This window comes from Phodopus roborovskii, unplaced genomic scaffold (genome assembly GCF_943737965.1).
Source record: "Phodopus roborovskii unplaced genomic scaffold, PHOROB, whole genome shotgun sequence".
NCBI classification, from domain to species: domain Eukaryota; kingdom Metazoa; phylum Chordata; class Mammalia; order Rodentia; family Cricetidae; genus Phodopus; species Phodopus roborovskii.
This window is the reverse complement of record NW_026126469.1, coordinates 2,017,021-2,044,001: the sequence shown is the minus strand read 5'-3', so window position 1 is coordinate 2,044,001 and position 26,981 is coordinate 2,017,021. Positions and strand designations below refer to the sequence as shown.

The 26,981-nt window shown below is 38.5% G+C and overlaps 1 protein-coding gene across 4 annotated transcripts in view; it reads left to right on the top strand.

Annotated features, from left to right (window-relative positions):
- Nucleotides 1–26,981, top strand: part of Fgd4 (FYVE, RhoGEF and PH domain containing 4) — a 204,045-nt gene that overhangs the window by 62,728 nt on the left and 114,336 nt on the right. The window contains exon 1 of one of the 4 annotated variants that reach the window (XM_051190985.1): nt 5,874–5,894. The exons of the other annotated variants lie outside the window; for them this stretch is intronic. The gene's annotated coding sequence lies outside the window, so the exon portion shown is untranslated. Of the gene's footprint in view, nt 1–5,873; nt 5,895–26,981 lie in introns of those variants that run through there. 4 annotated transcript variants of the gene reach the window in all.

Below are 26,981 nucleotides of genomic sequence, written 5' to 3'. Positions count from 1 at the left end.
GTGTTGTCTTTAGCAATAGGGCTATATCATCAGTTTATAGAGAGCTGCCATTAGTCTTGGTGATAGTCTGAATTGTTTGGGGGTTTTCTATGGGAGCCATTTGACCAACAACTCAATTGGATAGGACCCATTCCTGCCACTGTAGGTTTCATTTAGTGTCAAGAGATACCTAGTTGGGGCTTTATTCCCTCTGGTATTTTTTTTTTCCATTTAGATTTCTTTTTTATATGTATATAAAGCTTCTACAGTAGTAGGTAGGTTGCCAGGTAACTCCTCAAATGGCCCCTTAGTGTTTGTTAACTTTCTTTTCCCACATTCCTCTCTTACTCTTCTCTCACCTCACCTTCATTTAGTCCCTCCATTCCAGCCCCCTCATCTTTGCTTATCTATATATTCTATTTATCCTACCTTAGTACCATACACTATGTATAGTAGTGTGCTTATCAAAGACTTAACAACTAACATCCACATATAAGAATATATACCATATTTGTCTTTTTGGATCTGGGTTACCTCACTCAGGATGACTTTTTCGGGTCCATCTATTTATTTGGGAGTTTCACGGTTATTTAAGAGCTGAGCAATACTCCATTGTGTAAATGTACTTCATCTTCTTTCTTTATCCGTTCATTCTCTTGGTGGACTCTAGGCTGTTTTCCAATTTCTGGCTATTATAAAAAGAGTACAAATGAATGTGGATAAGCACATGTCTCTGGAGTAGGATGAAGGGTTCTCTGGGTTTATGCCCCAGAGTGGTATAGCTGGTTTTTGAATGAGATCTAGTCCCAGCTTCCTGAACTACCACATTGACTTCCATAGTGGCTTGCAGTGAATGAATGTTCCCTTTACCCCAAATCCTCAGGAGCATGAATTGTCATTTGTTTTATTCATCTTGGCCATTCTTACTGATTTAAGATGAAACCTCAAAGTACTTTTGATTGGTGTTTTCCTGATGACTAGGAATGTGGAACCTTTTTATTTCTTAGCCAGTTACATTTCATCATTTGAGAACACCCCATTTAGTCCACTTTTAAACTGTGTTGCTTTCTTGATGTCCAGTTTTTTGTTGATTCTTTATATATTTTAGATGTAAAGACCTTTTTCCATTCTGTAGTCTGTTACTTTGTCCAAATAATGGTATCTTTTTGCCACATAGAAGCTTTTCAGTTTCATGAAGTCCTGCTTATTAATTGTTGTTCTTAGTGCCTGTGCTTTTGGTGGCCTTCAGAAAGCCTTTTCCTGTGACAATGAGTTCAAGACTGTTCCCCACATTCTCAGTGATTCTGGCCTTATGTTGAGTTTCTTAATCCATTTGGAATTGTTTTGTGTAGGGTGATAAATAAGGATCTATTGGATCCTTCTACATGTAGTCATTCAGTTTGACCAGCACCATTTGTTGAAGATGCTGTCTTTTCCCCCTAGTGTGAATTTCTAGCTTCTTTGTGAAAAATCACATGTCTGTAGGTATGTGGACTTATGTCTGGGTCTTCAACTAGAATCCAATGGTCAATGTGTTTATTTTTATTCTAATTCTATGATGTTTTTATTTCCGTTGCTCTATAGTACAATTTGGGGTTCTGACACCCCAGCAGTTCTTTTATCATTCAGAGTGTTTCAGCGGTCCTGGGATTTTATGTGTGTGTGTGTGTGTGTGTGTGTGTGTATGTGTATGTGTGTGTGTGTGTGTGTGTGTGTGTGTGTGTGTTTACATACAGAGAAATTGTTCTTTTAAGATCTAGAAGAATTGTGCTGGAAATTTGTTGAGGATTGCATTGAGTCTATAAATTGCTTCTGGTAGGATGGTCATTTTTATTATAGTAATGCTATCAATCCATATGCCTGGGAGATCTTTCCATCTTCTGATACTTTCTTAAATTTCCTTTTCCAGTATCTTAAGTATTTAATTGTACAAGTCTTTCACTTGCTTGATTAAAATTATCCTTAGATTGTGTGTGTGTGTGTGTGTGTGTGTGTGTGTGTGTGTGTGTGTGTGTGTGTGTGTTGTGAGAGGCATGGCTTCCCTGATTTTTTTTCCTCCATCTGTTGTCATTTGTATATAGGGAAGCTACTGATTTTTGTGTGTTAATTTTGTGTTCTGCTACTCTGGTACAGGTGTTTAAAAGTTGTAGACATTTCTGGTGTAATTTTAGAGTCATTTGTGTAAAAATTCTATCAACAAATGAGGATACTTTGACTCTTCCCTTCCTGTTTGTATCCTCTTAATCTCCTTCAGTTGTCTTATTGCTCTAGCTAAAACTTTAGTACTATATTAAATAAGTTTGGTAAAAGTAGACATCCTATCTTGTTCCTAATTTTAGTGGAAATGTTTTTTCTTCATTTAGACTGATTTTGGCTGTGGGCTAGCTGTGAATTGCCTGTCTTATGTTGAGGTGTGTCTCTCTCTCATATGCCTAGTCTCTCCAAGACTTTTATCAAAAAGGGATGTTGAACTTTGTCAAATGTCTTTACTCTATCTAATAAGATGATCATGTGGTTTTTGTCTTTGGCCTGTTCATGTTGTAAATGGCATTTATCAATTTACATATGCTGAATAATCCCTGCATCTCTTGGGAAAAGCCTACTTAATCATGGTGGGTGATCTTTTTAATATGTTCTTGTATTTGGTTTGCAAGTTTGGGTTTTTGGGAGTGGATTTTTAGCATCTATCTTATCAAGGGAAATTGGTCTGTAATTTTCTTTGTTGGATTTTTGTATGGTTTAGGTATCAGGGTAATTGTGGCCTTCTTAAAAGAATTGGCCAATGTTCCTTCTGTTTCTGTTTTGCTGAATAATTAGAGAATTGGTGTTAATTCTTTGAAAGTTTGAAAGTCTGGTAGAATTCTAAATCCATCTGTCCCTGGACTTCTTTTTGGGGGAGAAGGGGAAGAAGATGAAGAAGGGGAGGAATTTATTTATTGTTTATTTGGCCTTGTTTTACCTCTGGTAGATTATATATAACAAGAAATTTATACATTTCTTTTAGGTTTTCCAGTTTGGTAAAGTACAGATTTTAAAGTCCTTGTGTCCTTACAATTCTCTGAATTTCCTCAGTGTCTGTTTTGATTTCTTTTTTTTTTTTTCTTTTTGTCATCTCTAATTTTATTAATTTGGATTTTCTTTGTTTTTCAGTTAATGTGGCTAAGGGTTGGTGGTTTGTTATTGTTTTTCTATTTTAATGATTTCATTCCTGAGTTAGATTATTTCTATGCTTCTACTTTTGGGTATTATTTTTCCTGGTTTTCTTTTCTCTGGATCTTTCAGCTGTACTATTGAGTTGCTAATATGAGGTCTTTTCTGTATTTTAATGTAAGCACTTAGTGCTATGAGCTTGCACTTAGAATCACCTTCACTGTGTCCAGAGGGTTGAATATGTTGACTTTAGTCTACCTTGATCCATTTTTAATTCCGTAGTGAGTTACTCAGGTTCCATGAGTTTGTATACTCTGTCTTTTCTGTTGTAACTAATATTCTTCTTTAACCTGTGGTGGTCAGATAGGATGCAGGGGTTATTTTAGTGTTTGGACTCCCTTTGTGTCCAAATATATGGTCAATTTTGGAAAATGTTGCATGAGCTGCTGATAAGAAGGTGTATTTCCTGTTTTGTTTGGATGAAATGTTCTGTAAATATCTACCAGGTCCATTTGTTTTATGATGTTACTTAACTAGCATTTATCTGTTCAGTTTTTGTGTGGATGACCTGTCTATTGGGGAGAGTTGGTTCATCCACTATCAATGTGTGATTTTAGCTGTAGCTATATTTCTTTTATAAACTTGGATATCATAATATTTGGTACAATATATATTTCCCTATGTGTTATGATTAGTTTTGGTTTGAACTCTATTTTATAGGTATTAACATAATACACCTGCTTGCTTCTTTCATCCATTCACTTGGAATATTTTTCTGTCCTTTTCCCTTGAGGTGATGTTAAGGTGTGTTTCTTGGATGCAGCAGGATGAGGGATCCTGTTTCCTAATCCAACCTGTGGGTCTGTCTTTTTATTGGGGAATTGGGATCATTGATGTTGAGAGCTATCAATGAGCAGTGTTTATTGATTTCTGTTGTTTTGTTGTGGTGATGTTTTATTTTACACCTTCTTGATATTATGGTCTGGGGTTATTTTTTCCTTATTTTTTCTTGGGTATAGCTAGCCTCTTCAGGTTGAAGTTTTCCTTCTAGTGCCTTCCCTAGAGCAGGCTTTTGTGGGTAGATAGTGCTCAAATTTATTTATAGTGGGTTCCCAGGAAATGCCTGCTGGAATTGGGGGCTGCAATAAAGCAATGAGTTGGGGAAGGAGGAGAAGTGTGGTCATTGGCTATGGGGTGGGGGAGTGAGTCCTCAGCAGGTGGTCTGCTGCAGAGCTTGGGTGAGCTTGGGGATTGGATCTGGAGGAGAGGGATGAGATAGGAGATAGCTCACCTGCTTCCCTGGCTGGAGCATGGCCGCAGTTTGAATATACACTAACGAGGCAACAAACCATGTTTTTATTACCCACTTTAAATAAAAGAATAGAGATTCAAGGTGAAGTTCTTTTTGAAGATGTATACAAAAACAATTTAGTATAGAAATAAGGAAATAAAGGATTTACCTGACTTGTGTGTAAATATTTCCAGGTCTCGATTTATTAAGGTTCACATTCTTGAAAAATAAAGATTATATACCAATTGAATCTTGTACTTTTTAACTATATTATTTTTAGCCACTGAGAGAATGTTTTTAACACCAAGCTATTTGGTGTTGTTCTATCGTTATACAAATACCAATAAGTACAAAATAGACTGAGTAGGATTATAGTCATTCTATGAAAATGGGGATTTCAAATGTTAAACAAATTTGAAAATAAGCAATTTAGTTCTCAAGTGAAAATCAAGTCTTTCATTGTTTTCTATTGCCACTTTTATCTGAACAAGATTAAATACTAACATTCACATGTATAATTTTCCTTTATTGCCAAGATGTATTTATTAATAGATAATGTATTGAAGCTAGTTTTGTCATTATTACATGGAAGTTTTCAATTGTGTGATGTGCTAGTTTTATATCATCTTTAAAGGAAAATGCTAAGGCAGTCAACTTAGCTTTTTAAGTTACTATTCAGTAGCAAGAATACAAAAATAATATCTCTACAGTGAGGGAAGATGAAGGGCAAGGTGTCGGCTTGCAAAGCTGCAGAGGGAAATTCTGTGAACAACTGTATTTGGTTAGTATGGATTATAGGTATGCTCTAAATTTCATTATAAATTAATGAAAATATTGGAACATATTTATTTAGAAGGATTCATCCCTGTGCTGCCATCATTCCAATGTGCAAAAGAGGTTTATATAGATAATTTGTTCACATTTTACAAGTTGCTCCAATCTTCTTAAATCTCAGAAAACATGCATGACCAGTGTTCATATCTGTTGTTGAAGGGCCATTAATGTACCAGATACTGCTTGAGTTTCTACTGTTGAAAATAGTCAGCCTGCTATTGTTTTGTTTGCACCTCTTTAGTTATCTTTGCAAATTTTGTCTTGTTTTTATTTTGTGTTTTTGTTTACTTATTTGTTGTCAGTGGAAATGGGGTCTTACTATGTAGCTGGGATAGCTTGAAACACATGATCCTCCTATGTCATTGTTGTCATTGAATGTTTTCAAGGATAAATTGCTTTTATTTTGTAATTTTTAAGAAGTAAGGATTCAAACATTAAGATAACTAGGGTATAATTGTGAATGTTGACCATACACATCACTAGGTAAGCTTCATTGTCTTACAGAATGCCACCATGACTATGTGATCAGTCCTTCAAACATGTATTTTCCTCTCCCAATAAGCTTTGCATTTTCAAGATGTCATGTGGAGCAATACATACTTTGTCTTTTCATTGCTTCTTGCTTCTTTATAACGTGCATGTGAACGTCTCTAGTTTGCTCCTTGTTCTTACTGAGTTGCACCATTGCACAACTACAGCACAGAGCAGTGCCTGCCCATTTAATACTTCAAAACTTGCTGAGTGTCCCTGGGTTTGGGGATTTATGAATAAAGTTCCAGTTAACATCCATTCTGTGTAGGTCAGTACACAGTTCACTTTAGTGACTACTTTGAAGTTGGTGTTGCCAGGTTATAGAGTGAATGTGCTTGCATGGTTAACTGGACAAGCGACTTCCATGGCTAGCATTGAAAAGCCTGGACTTTACCTTTATGTTTATTTATATATGCATGTTGTCTACTTGTGAACAACTAAATTTCCATTTGTATATTTAGTTAGTTTGATATGGGAGTTAAAGCCAGGGTCTCAGGCTTTCTAAGCCTTCACTCTGCCGATGAAACCGCCTTAGCGCTTAAATTAACCTCTGAAAGCTTGACTTTTATTTGTGTTAATAGCCAAACTTTTTAGACTCCTACACCTCATTTTTTCTTCAGTGAAAAGGTGGTAAATGCTCACCTTATACTAAGGGTTCGATGAAATATCCCGTGTAGAGTGCCTAAAACAGCATCTGGTACAAAGTAAATATTATTCACAGAAAAGGAAAAAAATGTGTTTGAAAAGCAAGCCTAAAGCTATAACTTAAATATTGCTGTGGAGGCTTAGGAGGTGTAGACATTGGGACATTTGAGAGACAGAACATTTTGCTTTTCCAGAGAGGAAACTTGACAGGTCTTAGACTCAGATGGTCTTAGAATCAGATCTAAATGGTTTCCTGTGCAGCGAGATTTCAATACACATGGGTAGAGTATGCACCAGAAATAAGGAGTTCTTTTCTCCATTATGAAAGCATTTACATACAAGCAACTAAAAGGATGCAGCAGGTTGCATATATGCCTAGACATTGTATAATATATATATACAATATTTAAAAAGGGGGTCATGAATCTGAGGCATGTGGGGGTGAGTTGGAGAGGAGAGAGAAGGAAATGATATGATTATATTGTAACTAAAAAGAAAGGTAATTTAAATATATATTAAAAAGTTGCTATCTGCAGAAAACAAAACTTAAATACCTTGAATACAAACATCCTGTTTTATGTGTGTTTGTGTTGCTGACAGTTGAACCCAGGGCTATAACATGCTAAGCATATGCTGTATAATTAAGCCACATCTCCAGCCCTGTGATTCCTGTCAAGCAGGCCAAGTCAGTGAGAGCTTCTGATGAAGAGGCAGTTTGCAGTGAAGTATAGGCTTTGACCAGCACTGTCAGGGTTACCTAGGAGTGAGTTAGAAATGTAAATCAAGAGCTGGGTGTGGTGGTACACTCCTGTAATCCCAGCTCCAGGAAGGCTGCTGATGAGGCCAGCTGAACTTCAGAATAAGACCCTGTCCAGGGGAAAATAAAAGTCTTTATGGTTCCACTGCACACCTCTGTGTGTGTGTGTGTGTGTGTGTGTGTGTGTGTGTGTGTGTGTGTGTGTACCATTATATATGTAGGGAAAGGGTCTGTAATCTCAGAAATATTTTAGACAGTTTTAACTTTTTTTATTTACTTGTTTATTTCTTAATTACCAATTCTGTTCTGAAATAACAATTTCTTCAGGAAACTGTTATGTGCTATTTATTTATTCTGCACACTTTATCCTCCAAAATCAGTGAGCTCTACTGAAAAGGAAAGTTACAGTAGTGAAATAGACTTGAGGTCACTCAACTTGAAATGTTAATGTTAGTTTCCAGATCTCCAATCTGTGGCATCTTTGTCCTGGGCAGGACTCGGAACAGTGACAGCCATGTACATGCAAGTCTCCAAAGGGTTGTTGCTGGGTCAGGTACTGGTCTGTTTATAAACTCTCTGGTTCTCAATTGTATTTGAAGTTTCTGTGCCGCTCCATTGTTTATTTTACTGTAAGAAGTGGATGTCTCCCCATTCTCCTCTCCCATGTCCCTGGAGCAGCACAGCAGCAGCCTAGCCTCCTGGGAGGTGCAGCAAGCATTGCATTGGGTTGTCCTGACACAGTGAGGTCTAAGAATGCACCAAAGTCCATACTGCCCTGGCTAGAATTCCAGCTAGTCCCTGAGCACTAAAGCCAATAAAGTTCAACACATGACCAGAGGAAAGCCAAATATTTTCTTTTTAAACCAGAATAGACTGTTTATGTGAAGTCCTGAGCACCGATCAAGGTATGTCGCTTCATTTTCTAGTGGACCCTTTCCTGTTATTTTTAAGAGTTTGGTTTTATTTGAAGTTAAAAATAAACCTTGCATTTTTTTTTTCACCTTCAGGATTAAAATAACTATTCTTCACAGCTTTTGTCTTTTTAAGGAAACTCTCTTAACAAAATACAAATTTGTTTGGTTAATAAAAACAGGAGCCAACTAAAGTTTTGTTGTTCAACTGCCAAGAGAAGGGGGGGGAGCTAGTTTCTCCCTTTTCTTCTGTTTCTAGTGTGAACAACGCTAAGAAATGTTTGTTTCTAATACCAGAATGTCAGTGTTGCCCTCTGAGCAACACAGATTCCCGCAGTCTCGGATAACTTGAGGTAAGGGATTTGGGGGAGATTGCGAAGCCCTTGTTTAGCAGTGTAAGATAATAACAAATGGTCAGTGGTGGTATTAAACCATTGTTGCTTCCTTGAATATTTCAGAGATTGAATTCATGAGAAATTAAGTCTTTAAAACAGAAATGAAATTTCACTGTGTGGTAAAATTTTAACATGACAGGAGGTAGCTCCTAAAAATATATTTTTTTTTAACCTTGGTCTGATGGCTGAATGTGAGGGTTATCACAGGTTCCCAGCAAGCTTCATAATGTGAGCCTATCCCTGCATCATCCCCAACTCCCCCCCCCCCCACACACACACACACAAACCACCAAAACTTCTGATTCTGGTCAAAGCTTCAACTCCAGCACTTTGGAGGCAGGGAGTTGAGGGTCCGAAGTTCAATGCCAGCCTGTGTTACATGATACCATGTTTCAAAAAATCTGCAAAGAGGAATTGGAGAGATGACTTGATATTTGCTGCTCCTCCAGAGGACCTGGGTTCAACTCCAGCACCCATGTCAGGCAGTTAGCAACTGCTGTTAACTTCAGTATCTGACTCCTACAGGCACCTGCAGACACATGCACACACACAACATAGCACACACACACACACACACACACACACACACACACACACACACACACACCCATTAAGAGTAAAAGAAAAAAAAAGATAGCTTTAAAAACTGGCTGATATGGCCTCATTTCTTCAGCTATTTTCTTACTGTTACAGTGTGGCTAAAACCATACACATGCTTGAAAAATGCCAGATGAAGTGAAACATAACTGGCAATCCTCCAGGTTGCCCAGATTCCCTTCCTTGTGGCAATTCTCTCCAGTTCCTTCCCAGTCAAGGGACACACTATATAGATGTTCAAAGTGGGGCTGATTCCTTCAGCAGATCTCTTGCTAGCTCTGAAGGACACTTGTCAAGCCCTGCTCCTCTCCCTCCCAGGCAGAAACCAGATTCTAGTTTTCTTGTGTGGCATTCAGGGTTCCTGTAAGGTCTTACAGGTTGCCATGGACACTCTGCTTGAGACATTTTAAAAGAAGAAATACAGCAACAGGGAAGTAATCATTCTCTCACTCCATCAGTTCAGGTCTGTCTTTCTTGAAATAGCTTTTGCCTCAAAGAAGTTTGGTATGGCATAATAGATGGAGTCATTATAGGTTCAAAGAGAAATCTAGCACTAGAGAAATGTCCAGAAATCTACAAGGATGACCCCAACTAACAATCTAAGCAATAGTGGAGAGGCTACCTTAAATGCCCTTCCCTGATAATGAGATTGATGACTACCTTATTTGCCATCCTAGAGCCTTCATCTAGTAGCTGATGGAAGCAGAAGCAGACACCCACAGCTAAGCACTGAGCCTGGCCATTTGCAGGGAGGGAGGAATGATGAGCAAAGGGGTCAAGACCAGGCTGGAGAAACCCACAGAAACTGCTGACCTGAACAAAGGGGAAGCTCATGCACCCCAGTCTGATTGCCAGGAAACCAGCATAAGACCAAACCAGACCCCCTCAACGTGGGTGTCAGTTAGGACTGGGCAGTCTATGGGGCCTCTGGTAGTGCATCAGTATTTATCCCTAGTATATGAATGGACTTTGGGAGCCCATTCCACATAGAGGAATACCCTCTCAGCCTAGACACATGGGGGAGGGCCTAGCCCTGCTCCAAATGATATGACAGACTTTGAAGATCCTCCATGGAAGGCCTCATCCTTCCTGTGGAACAGAAAGGGTTTGGAATGGGGTTGGGGTGGGGCAGGAGGGTGAGGGAACAGGGATTGACATATAAAACAACCTTGTGTCAAATTTCAATAAAAATATTATCATAAATAAAATAAGAAAAAAATTGGTATGGCTAGAACTAATCTGCATTGCCCTGGGAAGGTTATTGCAAGGCAAAGGAGACCAGTGTTAGAGCCAAGACAGGGTCCAGCATGAACATCAGCACTCTGGGACAGCATCCTGCAGCAGTGCGGCAATCATGAGTGCCTTTCAGATGAGAGAAGCAACTGAAAAGACAGTAGCATCTCTTCACACTTAGTGGGTAATTTCATTTCTACTAAGTCATATGAATTAAATGTGTATTTAGTATACACAGTTCACTTGTACCTTTTATAATATTTGGAATTTTTTTCTTGGTTTGTCTGGTTTGTTTTTTGTTATTGTTTGGTACATTGAGACAAGGTCTCAAAAGTGGCTCTGGCTAGCTTGTAATTGAACATGTAGACCAGGATTGGCCTCAAACTCAGAGGAATCCTGCCTCAGGTGAGGTTACAGGAGTGTGCCAGCAATGCTAGGCTTTGTCTTATCTTTGTAATTTATTTGACGTGTATGGTGTTTTGCCTGTGTGTATGTCTGTATGCCACTTGCTTACCTGGTGCCTGAGGAAGCCAGAACATGGTGTTAGATTCCCTGAATCTAGGTTTAATATTGCTGTGAACACAATGTACATGCTGGGAATCGAACCCTGGAAGAATAGCCAGTACTCTTAACCCCTGAGCCATCTCTTCAGCCACTTTTATCTTTTTAAATGACTTTCAAAAGGTTTCCTTTTTAAGAGCTTATACCCGTAAGGATGTTGTTTCCACATAAAAAGTAAAACGGGACAGAATAAGCCGAATGAGTCAGTGGAAGTCGTATCGTGCAGTCCCTTTAAGAAGCAGAAATTTGGTCTCATTTCCTTTAGTTTTTTAGGGGTTAATTCTATTCATTTATTTTCTGTAGTATTATGTGTGCCTATATGTGTGGTGTGTGTGAGTGGCTTCAGGCAGCAGTGCCACAACAAGCATGTGCAGTCAGTGAACAATTTTTAGGAGGTGGTTTTCCCCTTCCACCGTGGATCTGGAATGGAGGCTTGTGCTGTGTGATAGCTAACCATTGTTACCAGCTAGATGCAGCTGGGAAGAGAGAACTTCGGCCAGGGAATTGCCTCTACCAGGTTGGCCTGTGGGGATAGGCTTGATGACTGATAGAAGAGCGCCGAGCCCACTGTGGGCAGCACCATCCCAGGCAAACCGAACCTGAGTTGTGTATAGAAAGTAGCTGGGCCGGGCAATGGTGGTGCACGGCTTTAATCCCAGCACTCGGAGGCAGAGACAGGCAGATCTATGTGAGTTCAAGGCCAGCCTGGTCGACAGAGCTAGTTCCATAACAGGTTAACTACAGAGAAGCCCTGTGTCCAAAAAAAAAAAAAAAAAAGTAGCTGAAAATGTGAAAGTGTGAGAGGGAGCAAGGCATGTAAGCAACCTTCCTCTGTAATCTCCTGCTTTAGTTCCCGTCTCCGATTATAACCTAAATTTATAACATAAATCCTTTCTTCTTTCAAGTTGATTCTGATCGGTGTTTGCTGCAGCAACAAAGAAGTAAACTGGAACATGCCTCAAGTACTTTACCTCCTGAGCCATCTGCTGGCCCTGGTTTTTATTTAATACACCTAAACCTATATGTAGCTTAAATTGTTATATAGGTTTAAGGTTAAATTTAAATTACTCCTTGTAGGTAGCACAATATGTTTTATTTATTTTTGTTGAAATTATTTTATTATATGTATTTATGTTTATGTGTGCACACATGTGCACACATGCATGGATGTCTGTGTCACCTACTGAGACTCATTTGGGTTTTGAGAAGTGCTTGAGGAAAGACAAAAAAAATGCAAGATGAATTTAGGCTGAGAAGTGGAGGCTGGCAAGACATTATTGAAACTTGTTTACAGACACTGGTAGGCTAGGATTTTAGGCTCTGTTAATCATATCTGGAAAAACCTGACTAAGAAAAATTAACAGAGGATCAAATACAAAGTAAATAAAAATCTACAAAGTATGGAAAGATTTGCTCATAAAAAGGATACATTTTTTTCCTTTTTGCAAGGAAGCAGTAATATCACGTCTACTTGATTGACGTAATAAAAACAATAGTAATTTGTTTTAATGGCATGCTAATCAAAGTATATGAAACATTGGCTGGTTTGATCTTGTTTTTCTTCCTAGATATTTGTTTCTGGATATTTGTGACTAAGTGGAAAATTGTTTCAAAGTGACCAGAAGGTAAAGCAAAATCCAAGATTTACTTTAAATTATAAACCAGACCTCTTGTGTAAATCAGTTGGCTTTCACTCTTAAAAAACAAAAACTAACTTTGCCCTTCAAGTGGCCTTCCTCCCTGAGATTTTGTTTTGTCTACACATATGAAGTGAATAGAAATTTTCCATTCATTGTTTCCTTGACTTGAAGAGCCTTCCATGATATGTCCATCTTAATCTTCTCCTTTGGAATTGTCGGAGTTTCTATTTCTAATAAATGGCTTTTGTAAAGCAGGTAACATCTTAGGGTTTGTTTTTCTTCTTCAGAAGTACTAAAATGTCTTTGGATTCATAGGATACTTCTGATACCAACTGTGTGAGTTTTTTCCTAACACCAATTTTAATTCTCCAACTCTTCCTTTGGTACTTACTAATCAGGTGTCCCATAGTTTAATTTTGGTACTAAGAGCCCCTAGAGTTATCTTCCACTTCTGACTAGTTAGCTCTGTTACTCTCCCAAGCGCCTTGCCAGTTGGCTGTGTGAGAGGTTCTATTCCCCTTTGAGGTCAGTGGCTCGTTAGAAGGGCTCACAGAATACAGGGGATCTCCATACTGTCCAAGTTACAGTCAAGGCTACAGATGACTCAGGTGTCTGGCTGCTCCACCTCCTGACATGGAGGCATGCAGTCCTGCCTCAAAGCTCTGGGAAAGTGTCATATGGACATGACTGATTATTAATTCAATAGCCAGCTTTTCTTTCTTTCCAGAAACTGAAGATCTGGCTTTGAAAGTTGTCAGTTAATTAGTCTTGATCTTCCTGCTACTCAGGATCTCCCATTATTAGAACATAGGAGACACCAATCACCCAGGAAATGCCACTGTTAGGAGCATCATGCTGCTGTCATTTAGAAATTACCAGTTGCTTTAAGGAGATGCTCTTGCCAGGATCCAGAAACAAAGGTTAAATACTATATATTTCTGTGGCACAAATAGATCCTAAAATCAACTAACCTTTCTTTCCCCACCTATGTGCAAAGAGGGACCCATCTTGGCAGATAAATACTGGCCCTGACTTAAACGTGCTGCTGTGAGCCTAAATAATTTCTCATAAAATGTTAGCAACTCTTCATGGTACCCCTGTTGTCATTTGAGTGAAACCTTAGTGTAATCAGTCAAAATCATAGGATTAATTTCACAGAGTTTCCATAGTAACTACTAATTTTATCTAAGCCAACAGCAGAGGTTCTCAACTTGACTGTGTTCTCATCTACTAGAAAGTGTAGGACATCTGACACTGGGGGCCACCCCACTGGAGAGTCTGATGAAACAACTTGAGGGACAGGCAAAGGGTGGCAGCTTCCTTTTTTCAGGTTCTACAAGTAATTCTAATTGTAGTCATTGCTGAGAACCACAAACATTTAGTTTTCCCAAGCAGTACATATCTCAGGAAGATACTGTTTGCTAAATATAGCCAGAAGGCAATTGACACTAGACCATGCAAGGCACACGTGGTTTAAGACAATATGAGAATAAATGTTTCACTGCTAGTCTACTGAATATATACTAGAGTTGGTTGTAAACTGATCAAATGGTCAAATGAGTTATGATGCTGCTAATGAGTCCATTAAACCTGGAGTCTTTTACTTGCCCAAAGTCAGAGGATGAGTTAGAGAGATCCAGGGTTACAGAACTGCAACATGAGTTAATAGTTTGTTGTTTTTACTATTTAGGTCAGAAACTGTATGTAAACTTTATGTAAAAGGTCAGATTGTGAGTACTAAGAGTGTTACATGCATGCATGAATACAACTGTCCTCAGTAATTGACAAAATGGGTGTCTAGCAAGAATTGGTCTGATTCTACCTATTGGAAAATTATTACCTTGGCAGGTAATAATTACCTTGCAGATCTTCCCTGGTGCCTGTCCCTGCTGAACTGTTTCTAGTACTAACCTAATGCAGACACCTAACTCCTAACCTGTTTTCTAATGCTTGTCACCCTTTGGTAGGAGAAAAAAAGCACACCTTGAACTCGGTGGCACTAGATTTGGGTAGAAGTCTTAAAATGAATTTGAAATTTAAATTTACCTTGTGGACATTCAGCTTTAAAAGTTTTAAAGACAAATCTAAAATGCTATTTAAAATCTGAAATTATTTCTTAAACTTGGTTTTATAGTACAACAGAGTTTCTAATAATTTCTGTGATTGATGCTTTTGTCTAAAACAATATTTTCCAATACACTTATATTAAAATTGCTGTGCTTCTTACAGGTGATGAGTGGAATCTTTGGCAAAATGTAACTGTATCAGGAGTTCTCACAGTCCCCCCACCACCACCAATATTGGAACTGTAGCTCCTAATGATGGGCCCATTCCTAATACCCATCATCTTGACCTGGAAACAAGGCTATTCATAATGTATTAAGAACAATAACCCAGGAGAGAAGTCAGCTTCTCAGAGACAGCAGCCATGTAGTGTAGACCTGACTATCATGGGAACCTGCCTTAGTGTGTCCATGAATTCTAGAGAGAATTTGTGAGACTCTATAGTAGAGTCATTTGGTCAGCTTCAGAATTGAGAATCACATGAAGGTCATGGGTAGGAAGAACACAAAGGGTGCTAAAGGTCTGAGAACCTGAAAATAGGAGAAAAAAGTGGCTTAGAGCTGGCAACATCTGTTGAGTTATACCAAATCAAGATTGATCTGTTCTTAGCATACACATTGGACTATTAAATTGCACTGTGTGGCCTTTTGAAGCTTTTAACTGCACCATCTGGGCTGAAATTGAGGTCATAGTAAGCAGAGAGATATGATGAATGTCATCCCTTGAATTTCTGAGTAAAACCTAAGGGTTTAAAGCTGGTTTCCAGGTGTGCCCATAAATTAAACATGGATATGGTACCTGATATCAGCCTATCTACTTAACACCTCTGTTAGATTTTTTATAATGGACTTAAGTGTCTTCTTATTTGAACACCCCATAGGATTCTAGAGGGGAGGGAATGAAATATAGCATAAAATTGGCTGTGCACTGTGTCCAGTGTTTTTCTGTGATGGTTTTCATTTCCTGTAAAGACAAGCTTCTTTGTTGATGGGCAACAGCTACCTTTATTTGTGGGGATATGGATAAGATGCGTGCACTTAGGAATTATGCTGACCTAGCAAAGTGGCAGTAGTAGATGTTCTTATAAGATTCCTGACCTTTTAGTACAAGGCATCATTTCCTTCCTGTTGAGTGGGCCTTGAGTCCAATTATACAGCTGTTGGTTACTACCAACATGTAAGTGCCACTTATTACTCCTTTACTGATGTCTTGCCATCCTGGTCATTGTGTTGATTCATAGGTGTCATGGTTGGACATTACTAGTAATTCCTTCCTCTGTTAGCAGATTGCACGGTACTGTCTAGTACAATAGACAACAGGAAGGAGGCTTTCTGGGTAGATGTAGCTCAAATAGTCTGAGTCCTGTGTCCTATGTCCTATGTGTGTATTGTCTTCAGCAATAGGGACTTACCTTCAACCTATGAGAAACAACCAAGGGTAACAGCAATAGTCTATATTGTTTTGGGGGGGCATGTTGTTCACCCTGAACAATAACTAGAAAGAATGTTTTTTGTGCCTGGTGTTGGACTAGTGTACGGTTCTTGTTGGGAACATTGACAGCCAAAGTGGCATAACCACATTTAGATTATAGATAGCTGGATGACAGATCGATGATAGATGGTAGACTAGATAGATAGATAGATAGATAGATAGATAGATAGATAGATATTAAATGTATCATATATAATTTTAGGTAAATGTAAAATAATGTTTCCTTGAGGCTTTCTAAAACACCCTTGGTGTTATTTGCTCCTTCCCAGTTTTTCTGTTTCCTATTCCTTATCACCTGTCTTGCTACTATTCCATCCCACAACCTTATGCTGCTTCTATGGTCCTCACATTGTAAGACTTGGAGCTAGGAGCCACAGATAGATGAGAGAGAACACTAGGATTGTTCTCACTTGACATAAGTTTATATTATTATCGTTTTTATTATCCACTTACCTGTCAAAGGACATTAAGATTGTTTCCATTTCCTAGCCATTGTGAATAGGTTGGCAATGAACTCTGTTGAGCATGTGTGGCGTAGGATGTCAGTTCCTCTGGGTGAATGCCAAGGGGTGATGTAGCTGGGTCATATGGTAAATTATTTTTCTTTTTTTTAATTTTTGAGGGTTCTCCATACTGATTTCCAGAGTGATTATACCAGTTTGCAATCCCATTAACAATGAGTGAAGGGTTTCCCTCCCCCACAACTTCACCCACATTTGTTTTCAATTGTTTTGATGATCTTAGCCATTCTAACTAGGGTAAGATGAACTCTCAAAGGTGTTTAAGTTTGCATTGCTAAGGATGATGAACACTTTTTGAAGTATTTCTCATCCACTTTTGTTTCTGCTGTTAAGAACTCTGCCTAGATCCCTAACCCACTTTTTAATTAGGTCATTTATTTCTTTCGAGTTCTTTGTATATTTTGGATACTGATGCTCTGTGGATAGCTGACACAAATTCTTTCCCAGTTTCTGGGTTTCTTTGTCACTCCATGGATTGTTTCTTACCTGTACACCAACTTTATCTTTATGAAGTTGTTGGTTTTATTCCTGGTCAAAGGAGAACTTCTTCAGAAAGTCCTTCCCTTCACCTATACCATGCATGGTACTTTCTGCATTTTCTTCTAGCAGGTTTAGCATTTCAAATTTGTGTGTGTGTGTGTGTGTGTGTGTGTGTGTGTGTGTGTGTGTGTATGTATGTGTGTGTGTGTCCAGTTGCATTCTTCTGCATATGGACATTCAGTTTATCCAGAACCATTAGTTGAAAATGCTGGTCCCACCCGTCCCCTCTCCCCACTGGTGCATATGTTTAGCCTCTTCGTCAAGTATCTGTAGTTTGAGCACTTATGTTTGGGTCTCCTCTTTTGTTTCATTGATCTAAGTATTACTTTTTGTGCCGGTACCATAATTAGTTTATGTTACTATAGCTCTGTATATCTTCAAATCTGGAATGGGAATCCCTCCAGTATGACTTTTTTTGCTGAAGATTATTTGGCTGTTCAGGATCTTTTGGGGTTCTATATGAATTTTAGATTCTTTGAAGTCTATTTCTGTGAAGAACGCTGTGGGTGTTTTGACTGGGATTACACTGAATATGTAAAGATGCTTTTGATAGGCTGTTCGTTTTCACAACATTTGTTTACCAGTCCATTAGCATGGGTGGGATCTCCGGTTTCTAATGTCTCCTCCTTGCAGTCTCTAGAGACTGCCAAGATATTTGGTTGTCTTTGATAGTGTTGTACATGACAGTGTGTCCATGATCTCTTTCTTGGTGTTGTTGTTGGTGTGTAGAAAGGCTGCTGGTTTTTGTAAGCTGATTATTTTTTAAATCCTGCAACTTTGCTGAAACTGTTGCTTGTTTCTAAAAGATTTCTGATAGAAATTTTTGGATCTCCTATGTATAATATGTCATTATTTGCAAGTAGAAATACTTAGATCACTTTTTCTATTTCTGTCCCTTTAATTTTCTTCCTTTGCCTAATTGTCTAGAATTTTTACATCTATATTCATCAGGGATATTGGTCTGTAGTTTTTTTTTTTTTTTTGTTATGTTTGAACTGTTTTGGGTATTAGTAATACTGGTTTTTTTTTTTGTTTTGTTTTGTTTTTTTGTTTTGTTTTGTTTTTTTTCAGAGCAAGTTTGGGAATTTTCCTGTTTTTTAAGTAATTTAAAATGTATAGGTTGTAATTCCTTGAAATTGGATATAGTTTTGCTGTGAGTTCCTTTGGTTTTGGATTTTTTTTTTTAATCAGAAGAGTTTTTGTTTTTGTTTTGTTTTATTTTTTAAATTACTATTAGAATCTTCTTTGTTGTGGGCTTGTCTAGGTCTTGATCTCTGCTGGTTTAACTCTGGTGGTTTTGTTAAATCAAGAAATACATCCATTTCTGTTAGATTTTGCAACTTAATGTAAAGGTTTTGAAAATATTCCATTATGCTGCACATTTCAGTAATGTCTGTTGTAAGTTTTCCTGTTTGTTTTTGATTCTGTTAATTTGCATCATCTTTTTCTTCTGGTTGCTTGGACTGATGGTCTATCGATCTTATTTATCTTCTTTTCTTTTGCTGTGATAAAACATCATGATTAAGGCAACATATGAAAGAATTCAATTTGACTTATGATTCCAGAGGGTTAGAGTCTATAATGGTAGAGGGTAGAGTGAAGGTAAGGAGATAGGCCACTGGAGCAGCAGTAGAGACCTCATATCTCAATATGGAAGTGGGAGTCAGAGCATACAAATTCAAAAGAGTGTGAGTCTTTTTGAAGTGTCAAAGTATACCCCTCCCCCAGTGACATACTTCCTCTAGCAAGGCCACACTCCCTATTCCTCCCCAAGCAGCCACCATCCAGGGACCAAGTATTCAAATGCCTAAGACTTATTGGGAACATCTTAGTCCAACCACCACACTTAGAATCTGCTGGCATGGGTTTGATTTATTCTTGTTTTTTCCAAATTCTTTAGTTATATCACTAAGTCATTTATTTGTGTTCTTTTTTACTTATGTAGTCACTTAGGACTATAAAATTCCTAAGCAAAGGCGACTTGTGCGCAAGCCTGGTTTATGAGTATTGAGGTAGTCCTGTGGTCATGGAGATGGCCACAAACTAGTAGGGTAGGGTGAGTGCAATGGGAAAGGGAAGAAATTACTTGTCCCATAAAGACAGCCCTTAGACAAAGGGAGTTTGAGAGTTATGGGTCTGGATGTAATCTGATGAGGGAGGTCTAACAAAGGGAGGCAGCCAACTTACCTGGAAATGGCAGCCTGAAAATAAAGAGCTCTTAAAATTGTGTTTCAGGCTTCATAGTCATACAAATACAGAGATGAATCAGAAATATCTAAAATTTTTCTTGTGGCCCTAAAATGGAAGGCACTGTTTCCTTGTCATGGCAACTTGGGGTCAAAGGAAATATGTTGCTTTCCTCCTCTTTGCCTCCACCTCATCTCATGAGTCACTAATTTAGTCACTTCACAGCCAGTTCTTTTTTACTCTCCCCAGCCACTGCACTAGTTTCAAATTCTTAATGTCTTAGCCTAGCTAAGTAATATTGCTTCATAACCAGTCAGCAAGGGGTTGGAGGAAAGCTTACATCCTTATGGAATTATTTATCTCTCCTTGCTACTTGTCCATAAATTACTTGAGTATATTTTTTTGTTCCCTGGAGTTAGGTGAAAACAAGACACTTTTAGTTAGGGCGTTTTCATTTGGTAGCTTAAGAGAAATGGGGTAGAGGGAGAACAGAATAAATTGAAATTTGATAGATTTTGTACTACAGATGGTCATTGAATATTCTCAAAGATAAAATCCATTAAATATTGAAATACTGAGTGTTTTTTTTTTTTGTTTTGTTTTTTGTTTTTGTTTTTTTTTTTTTTTTTTGGCCATAGCCACTTAATTGTGCATTTTTAGTGAATCATTTTAACAAAAACTAGCAATCATGATGATAACAAATGAAGGAATTTAAATGAGGGGGACATTTTAAAAGATTATAAAATCTAGGCTATGCATTTACAGTAATGCAATATGAAAACACTGATTAGCAATGAAGCCTTCATTGGGATTCACATTGTAAAAATATTTCACTTGTCAATTGTTAGACTTAATTTCACCATTACACATTATGATGTCATCTTTATTGAATAAGAGATATGTGCTTATAGGTCCAGGTACGTGAGCTAACTTGGTAGAGCCCATTCCCTATGAGGGGATGCCATGTTCATACTTGATGAAGAGGGGAGGAGACTTGGTCCTGCCCCAACTTAATGTGCCAAACTGTGTCGACTCCCCATGGGATCCCTTACCTGTTGGGAGGAGTGGAGGGGGAGAGGTTGGGGGCAGTGTGAGAGAGGACGGGCGGAAGGGTGGGAAAACATTGGTTGAACTGTAAAATGAAAATTTTAAATTAATTAATTAAAAAGGAGATATGTGTTTTCTAGTCCTGTCCATTTAAAAATAATTAACTTTTGTATGAATTTGCAAGAGTTATGATTTTACCAGGAATTATCCAAAATGATGTCTTAGTAATCTTAGAGGACACCAGAGGCTTGGGTGCTGAAGCAGATTGTCATATGCTAAGGAGTGAGAGAGCATGAGCAGATGCTGGTGAGAAAGAGCATCCAAGTAGCCGAGAGGTTATCCATAACAGACATGACAGGAATGGGAGGCAATAGGGGAATGGGCATCCTTGAGCACCTACACAAATGATAATAGAAGCAAGCATGTACCAAGAGCCAGATATTGTTGTCCTCAGTCCTCTGTTGACAGTGTTATAACGAATGCTATCAATTCCCTTTACATATAAAGACACTGAACTATAGAGAAATTAAGTCAGTCACCCATCAGATTGAGCCAAGTAGTAAATGCCAAAGCCAGAATGTGAATGTAGGAAGCAACAGTCTGAAGATTGCTTAGATTGTTTCAGGAGTACATACAGTCCCTGTTACACTTGGCACATGACTGCCCAGGCCATGCTCTGGGGCTCAAAGAAAGCTGCCCAGGTATGCCATGCACATAATAGCCTTATTGCCTTTTTAATGCACAGTATATATGTGAAAGCTGGTGTTAGTCACCAGGCTCATCTGTATAAGAATATGTTTTATTCTCCCTGATAGTGCCTTCAATGCTCACACTTGTTAGGAATTTTAGACCCTGGACAAAAGCATGACTGAGTCAAAACACATTGTTAATCTTGTATGAATGAGCAGTTTTGGGGCCCATTTTTTTTTTTTTTTTTTTTTTAGTCCACTAACATTTAGTAAGATTTAAGAAAATCTTCCATCATCTATCCTATCTTTGTCAGTCTAAAGTTCTATATGTAACTTATCTTTAATCCTAACTAAGGAAAACTATAACCATAACTATCTGTCTTCAAGTCCTTCAAAGACCACAAAAGGATAATATATAAATTCTAGAAATGACAGAGACAACTCACTGCCTGGTCAGTCACCCGAAGTTCTGTAATGTTCCATCTTCAGCTAATAATAGGCCATAGTGTGTCTGGCAGACTCTTCAGCAAAGCAGGAAACTTTAAACTGTCTTCTTATATTGACAGTTTGTCAGTAACTTTTCTCTGTGTCCTGAAGACTGTCTGGCAGACTCTTCCATGAAGCAGAAACCCCATAGCACTGTTCATCTTGTATCAGCAGTCACTTTCCTGTGGGTCCTGCATGTACAGTTTATATAGCATAAAGTCAAACTGTCCAGACAAGAGCAGTATCTTGCCCAAATGGCTACTCTTGCCATATTGGAGGCAAACCCCATAAACACATTTCTTCAAGGTCTATCTTCCATTCTGATGCAGATGGTGTTGCCAGCAGTTGTGTGGGGCCCATTTCTTATCATCAGTGAAACAGTAAGACTGTACCTTTGTGAATCAATGACAGCTGTGCTTAGCAGTCAAAGCAAAGACCAAGAAATAGGTGTCACCCAAAGTAGGGCAACTCTGGCCCAAGATGGTGTCAACTAGGACTGTCCTTTGCAAGGAAGCAAAAGGAACGTATGTGATTCATTGTAGTTTTTCTTTACTCTAGACTTATCTGCAAACTGTCATGCTTTGAACATGTGATCTGTAACCTTAACAAAACTTCTTAGATAAATAGACAAAAATGTAAGTTCTATTCCTGCCTGCTTGGGGATGGGAAAGCTTCTTTCTGTTTTCCTATAGTCATAGGTCTACTTACACCTAAGAAATGTCTACCCCCCAACGTACAGTCCCAGTCCCAGGGTAGGAGGTATTATGGACTGTGTACTTCTCTAAATGTTCTGCAAGACATACTTCTGGCTTGATCCCCCAGAAAGTAATGCAATGGAGATTTTGACTATTTCAAACTGACTTAAAAAATGCTAATTTTAAGAGATCACAACCAGTAATGAAAGATGTTAACTGTTGTTCTTTTCATCCCTTTGGGGTTACAAAAAGGAAAGCAGTAATTATAGAGAATGTTTTGGGAAGAAAAAAATATTTCTAATCTGAAAAGGACTTTGAATTTCTCTGGGAGGATAGGTTATCTTTTGGGGTTGTAAGACCCTCAGAATGAGGAGTCTTCCAGGTTCAGTCGATACCCCAAGAACTCAATGTCCAGTCCAGTTGCTGCAAAATGCAAGAGGCTTTAATGAACAGGAAACGTTTGCCGCAAATGGGCTCCTCCAGCATGCAGGCTAGAGAGAAGCCCCCTCCCCTGGGCCCAGGTGTTTTTAAAGGCAAACCCACAAGCTTAGGGAGGGGGTGGGACCCTCTGTCCATTGAGTATGTGACCCTTGGAGGCCAGATGGTCTGCTATTAGGGTCAGCAGACTTTGGGGCCTCAGGGTGTGCTAATTAATCTTGTCTGGGCAAACCAGAGTTACAGCCATCTCTTTGTTTCCTAAGGACCCTATTTACCACCTGTTGACTAACAGGAAAGGAGGGGCAGAAAGGAGGGGCAGTGTGAATTCTTGTCATCTCAGGGCCTGGTGAGAGGAAGTTAGCAAATTCCAAGGAACAGATATTGGTTAGCTTTCCAGGTCAGACAGTCCTTCATTTAACTTCACTTTTTGGTCTTTCAGGGTCAATATGACACAGCCCACTGTGCTGGCTTGCCTGCTGTTTTTAAACACTTTCAGATGCTGTGCATTAGTATAGCTTCAGTTGTATGCACACATTTTTATTATGGTAAACGTAATGATAAAAGTTGATTTTATCATGTTTCTTCTACCGCCTGCAGGCCTGATAAAACTTTGAGATGTTTGTATCTTCTCACTTCACAGTGTTTTTGAACTCTTTGAAGACATCAGATGACTTGTTTTACTAATTTATTTGTTGTGATGTTTTGTGGTCAAGCATAGCACTCTTTAATTTTGGGTTGTATTAGATGATTAATCAAATATTGGCAGACTATACCTTAGTCTATACCTTCTACTTAGTCAAATAAACAAAATGCACCAAGCACCTAGTTATATAATCCCCATTACGCTAGGCATACAGACAGCCGGATGCCATGCTCTAGGGCTCAAAGAACACTGCCTGAGTATGCCTGCATATAATATGCACAGTGCCTTTTTAGTGCATGCTGTACCAGTAAAGGCAGACATCTGCAATTGTTATTAAGATGAACATCTGGGTAGTTTCACAACTACAGATATTTCCAAATTTGTTTCCAGGAATGTGAAGAACATTCTCGAGTCTAAACTTTTTTCCCTTTATGCCCAGTTTTGAAAATTTGGAACTTGAATGTAAGTAATGTTCAATGTTTCAGATTTTAGATAGAAATGGAAATGTATGGAAATATACTATGAGTTATAATGCAGTTACATATTTTGTTATTGTTAGGATTTTTTAAGTGTTTCACATGAAATATAAACTATGAATATGGGCAAGAAAAGAAATACTTGCCTCTAAGGTCTCTAGAATATATTTGTTCAACATGTTTGTCATGCATCTGCTATGTGACAGGGTGGCCCGGAAATCTCTCCAAACAAGATGACTGAGTTCTACAGCTTGAATTCTGAGCAGAGAAAGCAGACCATGCACCATTTATTACATGGTATAAGAGCTTCAGGGAAAATGATATGAAAAGAGTGGAGGAAGACATGTGCTGGGGTCATCTATACTGAGAAGATGCAGTTTAAGCCAAGATTAGGAAAAGATAATAGGTAGCCAGCTATTATCTGGAGAAGCATCCCAGCACAGACCAGCTAGACTAAAGGTCAGAAACGGTGTTTGGCCTGTGTGTGCAACAAAGGAACCCTGTTGCACACAGGAGGGAGTGGTGGGAACAGAGCAATAGTGAATGATGAGCAACAGTAATGGAGCCACGGCCAGTTACAGTGACTACAAATCACTGTAAAGAACTTGGGGCTTTTCTCCTGGTAAAATGTGGGACCATGGGAAAGTTGGGCACAGGATCTCTGCCTGTATTGGAAGTAGGAGAAGGAGCATGGAGACTCTGGAGGAGCTTCCTTTCATCCGTTTTAAGATGGTGGTTTTCAGAGGTGGTAGAGTGACAATAAAGGGACATGAAAACTCTGGAAATACTGTTTGGTAGTTTGACTGGGAATGTCCCTGTAGTCTTGGGCATTTGAATACTTGGTCCTCAGTGGGTAGCAGGGTTTGAGGACATTTAGGCGATGGAGCTTTGCTGAAGGAAGTATGTTGTTGGGAGCAGCTTTTAGGGTAAAAGCCTCATGCTTTGTGCTTGCATTTGAAGTTGTAAGATTGCAGCTTCCTGATTATGCTGCCTTACCTGTCTGCCACCATGCTTCCCTGCCATGACAAACTCTTATCCCTCTGTCTGGGAACATAAGATCCATTAACTCTCATGTACATACATACACATATATGTACATACATACACACACACACACACACACACACACACACACACACACACACACACACACGTTGGGTGTGGTGTTTTATCATAGCAACAGAAAAGTAACCAATACACAGAGCCAACAGAATTTTCTGATGGACAAGATATACTCAATGACATAAAAAATGATTCCAGTTGCTTCCATGGGTTTTGACTTAGGGTGGGTGCAGTTGCATTATTTGAGGTAGAAAAAGTTGTAAAGGCAGTCCTGGGGAATGCAGCTTGAGATGAGATGTTCGGACAGGGAAGTGTGATTATGAGACAAGTCTTATACTAGTAGCAATGCAAGGAGACAGATGGAGTGTTTCTTCGGAGTCTGAGTAGAGGTCTGGAGTGGAGCTTGGGAGAGTAGCAGTCTCAGTACTCAAGAGCCTGTGCTCATTAAGGAAGTCAGAACACAGCCTGGGAGAAAGCACATACTCAAGAGATAATAACATACAATTAGAGGTGACAGAAACTTAGGATGTGGCCTTTTCTTTGTTGAATAATGTTGTATACCACTGTTCCTGGGAACAGAAGAATGAAGTCTGTTTTCCGTGGGTGGAGGAATGACAAGAAGTTTGGCTTAGTGAACCAGTGGGTTTTTTTTTTTTTTTTTTTTTTTTTTGGATTCACTTACAGGAGTGTGGGCAATCCGTTCCTTAGAGAGCAGAACTGATTCAAAGATAGCTGCATCACCAAAGCCCACTCCTGAACAGTGACAGCTCAGGTGGCCCCACAGTTTAAAGAATACCCTTTCCAGGCAGCTGAGGGGGTCGCTCTGCTTCTCGGGGGAGGCACAAGCTCAGCTTTACTCAGAGTTCTCTCTTGAAGCTTAGTGTGCTTGAGAAGAGTCTGCCTTGTCTCCTCAGTTCAGGTCCTCCTGAGGCCCTGGGCTCTTGACCTCCTGAGCTCCACAGCTCCTCCTGCCATTACCTCATCTCCTCCTTGGCTCTTGACAACTCTGTTCTACTTTTGATCTTTATGGATTTGACTATTTTAAGTCCTTAATATAAATAAAGTTATATGATAGTTGTCTTTTTGAGGTTGAGTTCTTTTACTTAGCATAATATCCTTAAGAATCATGAACATAGTAGCCTATATAAAACCTCTTTCCTTTTAAAGACAGAATAATATTCCATTGTACATACAACATTTTTATGTATTAATTCATTCTTTAATGGACATTTGGGTGGTTTCCAGTTTTGAAACTGGATGTATGAATATGAGTGTATATGTTTAAAATAAAACTGTAGTGCGTATGCTTTTTGATTGCCATATAAGTTATTTATAACTTCTTCTCTATATAAGTTATTTATAAACACATTTTCTTTATAAAATATTTGAATACTATATAGGTGGCAAACATAACAGTTCTTATTCATTGTTTTACCTCACCTTTTTTCAGGTTCCTAGTTATATTTGTCTTGTTATTTCCATTCTCTTTTCATTGAGTTATAGGTTGAGCATTCTAAATCTATATATTCAAATCTGAGAAAATCCAGATGTCTTAGATGTCTTGGAAGGAGTCAATTAAACAAAAGATAGATGTTTTAAAAATGCTTCTTAGGTTGTGGAGCATTTCAGATGTTCAAGATACAGATACTCAGCCAATTTGCAATACTGTGCAAATTTTCCACAACTGAAACATTTCAAACATTTAGAATATATTCAACACATGACATGCATCTGTTGCATCTTACTTTTGATGTGACTTTTACAGCATAGTAGACTATCACATGTGCAGTTATAAACCTTTGGAACATAGTTTGACATCTGCTGATATAATTTCTAATACCAGATTTCTTCACTATAGCAAGAAACTTGTAATCTGAGTTTTATAACCTTGATGACATTATTATTATCATTTTGAATGCTCCTAATATCTTAGGCAAGGTTTTTTGGCTAAGTATTTTTTCTACAATCTGTTGGAGAAATGAAAAAAATTTAAAGGGTGATAGGAAAGGACTGTTAATGGCTGGGTGTATAGTTCAGTGGGATAGCTTGTGAATTCAAGTTCACATCCCTACTGTTGTTTTTCTCTTTTTAATTGCCGCTGCCTTTTAAGCTAAGCTT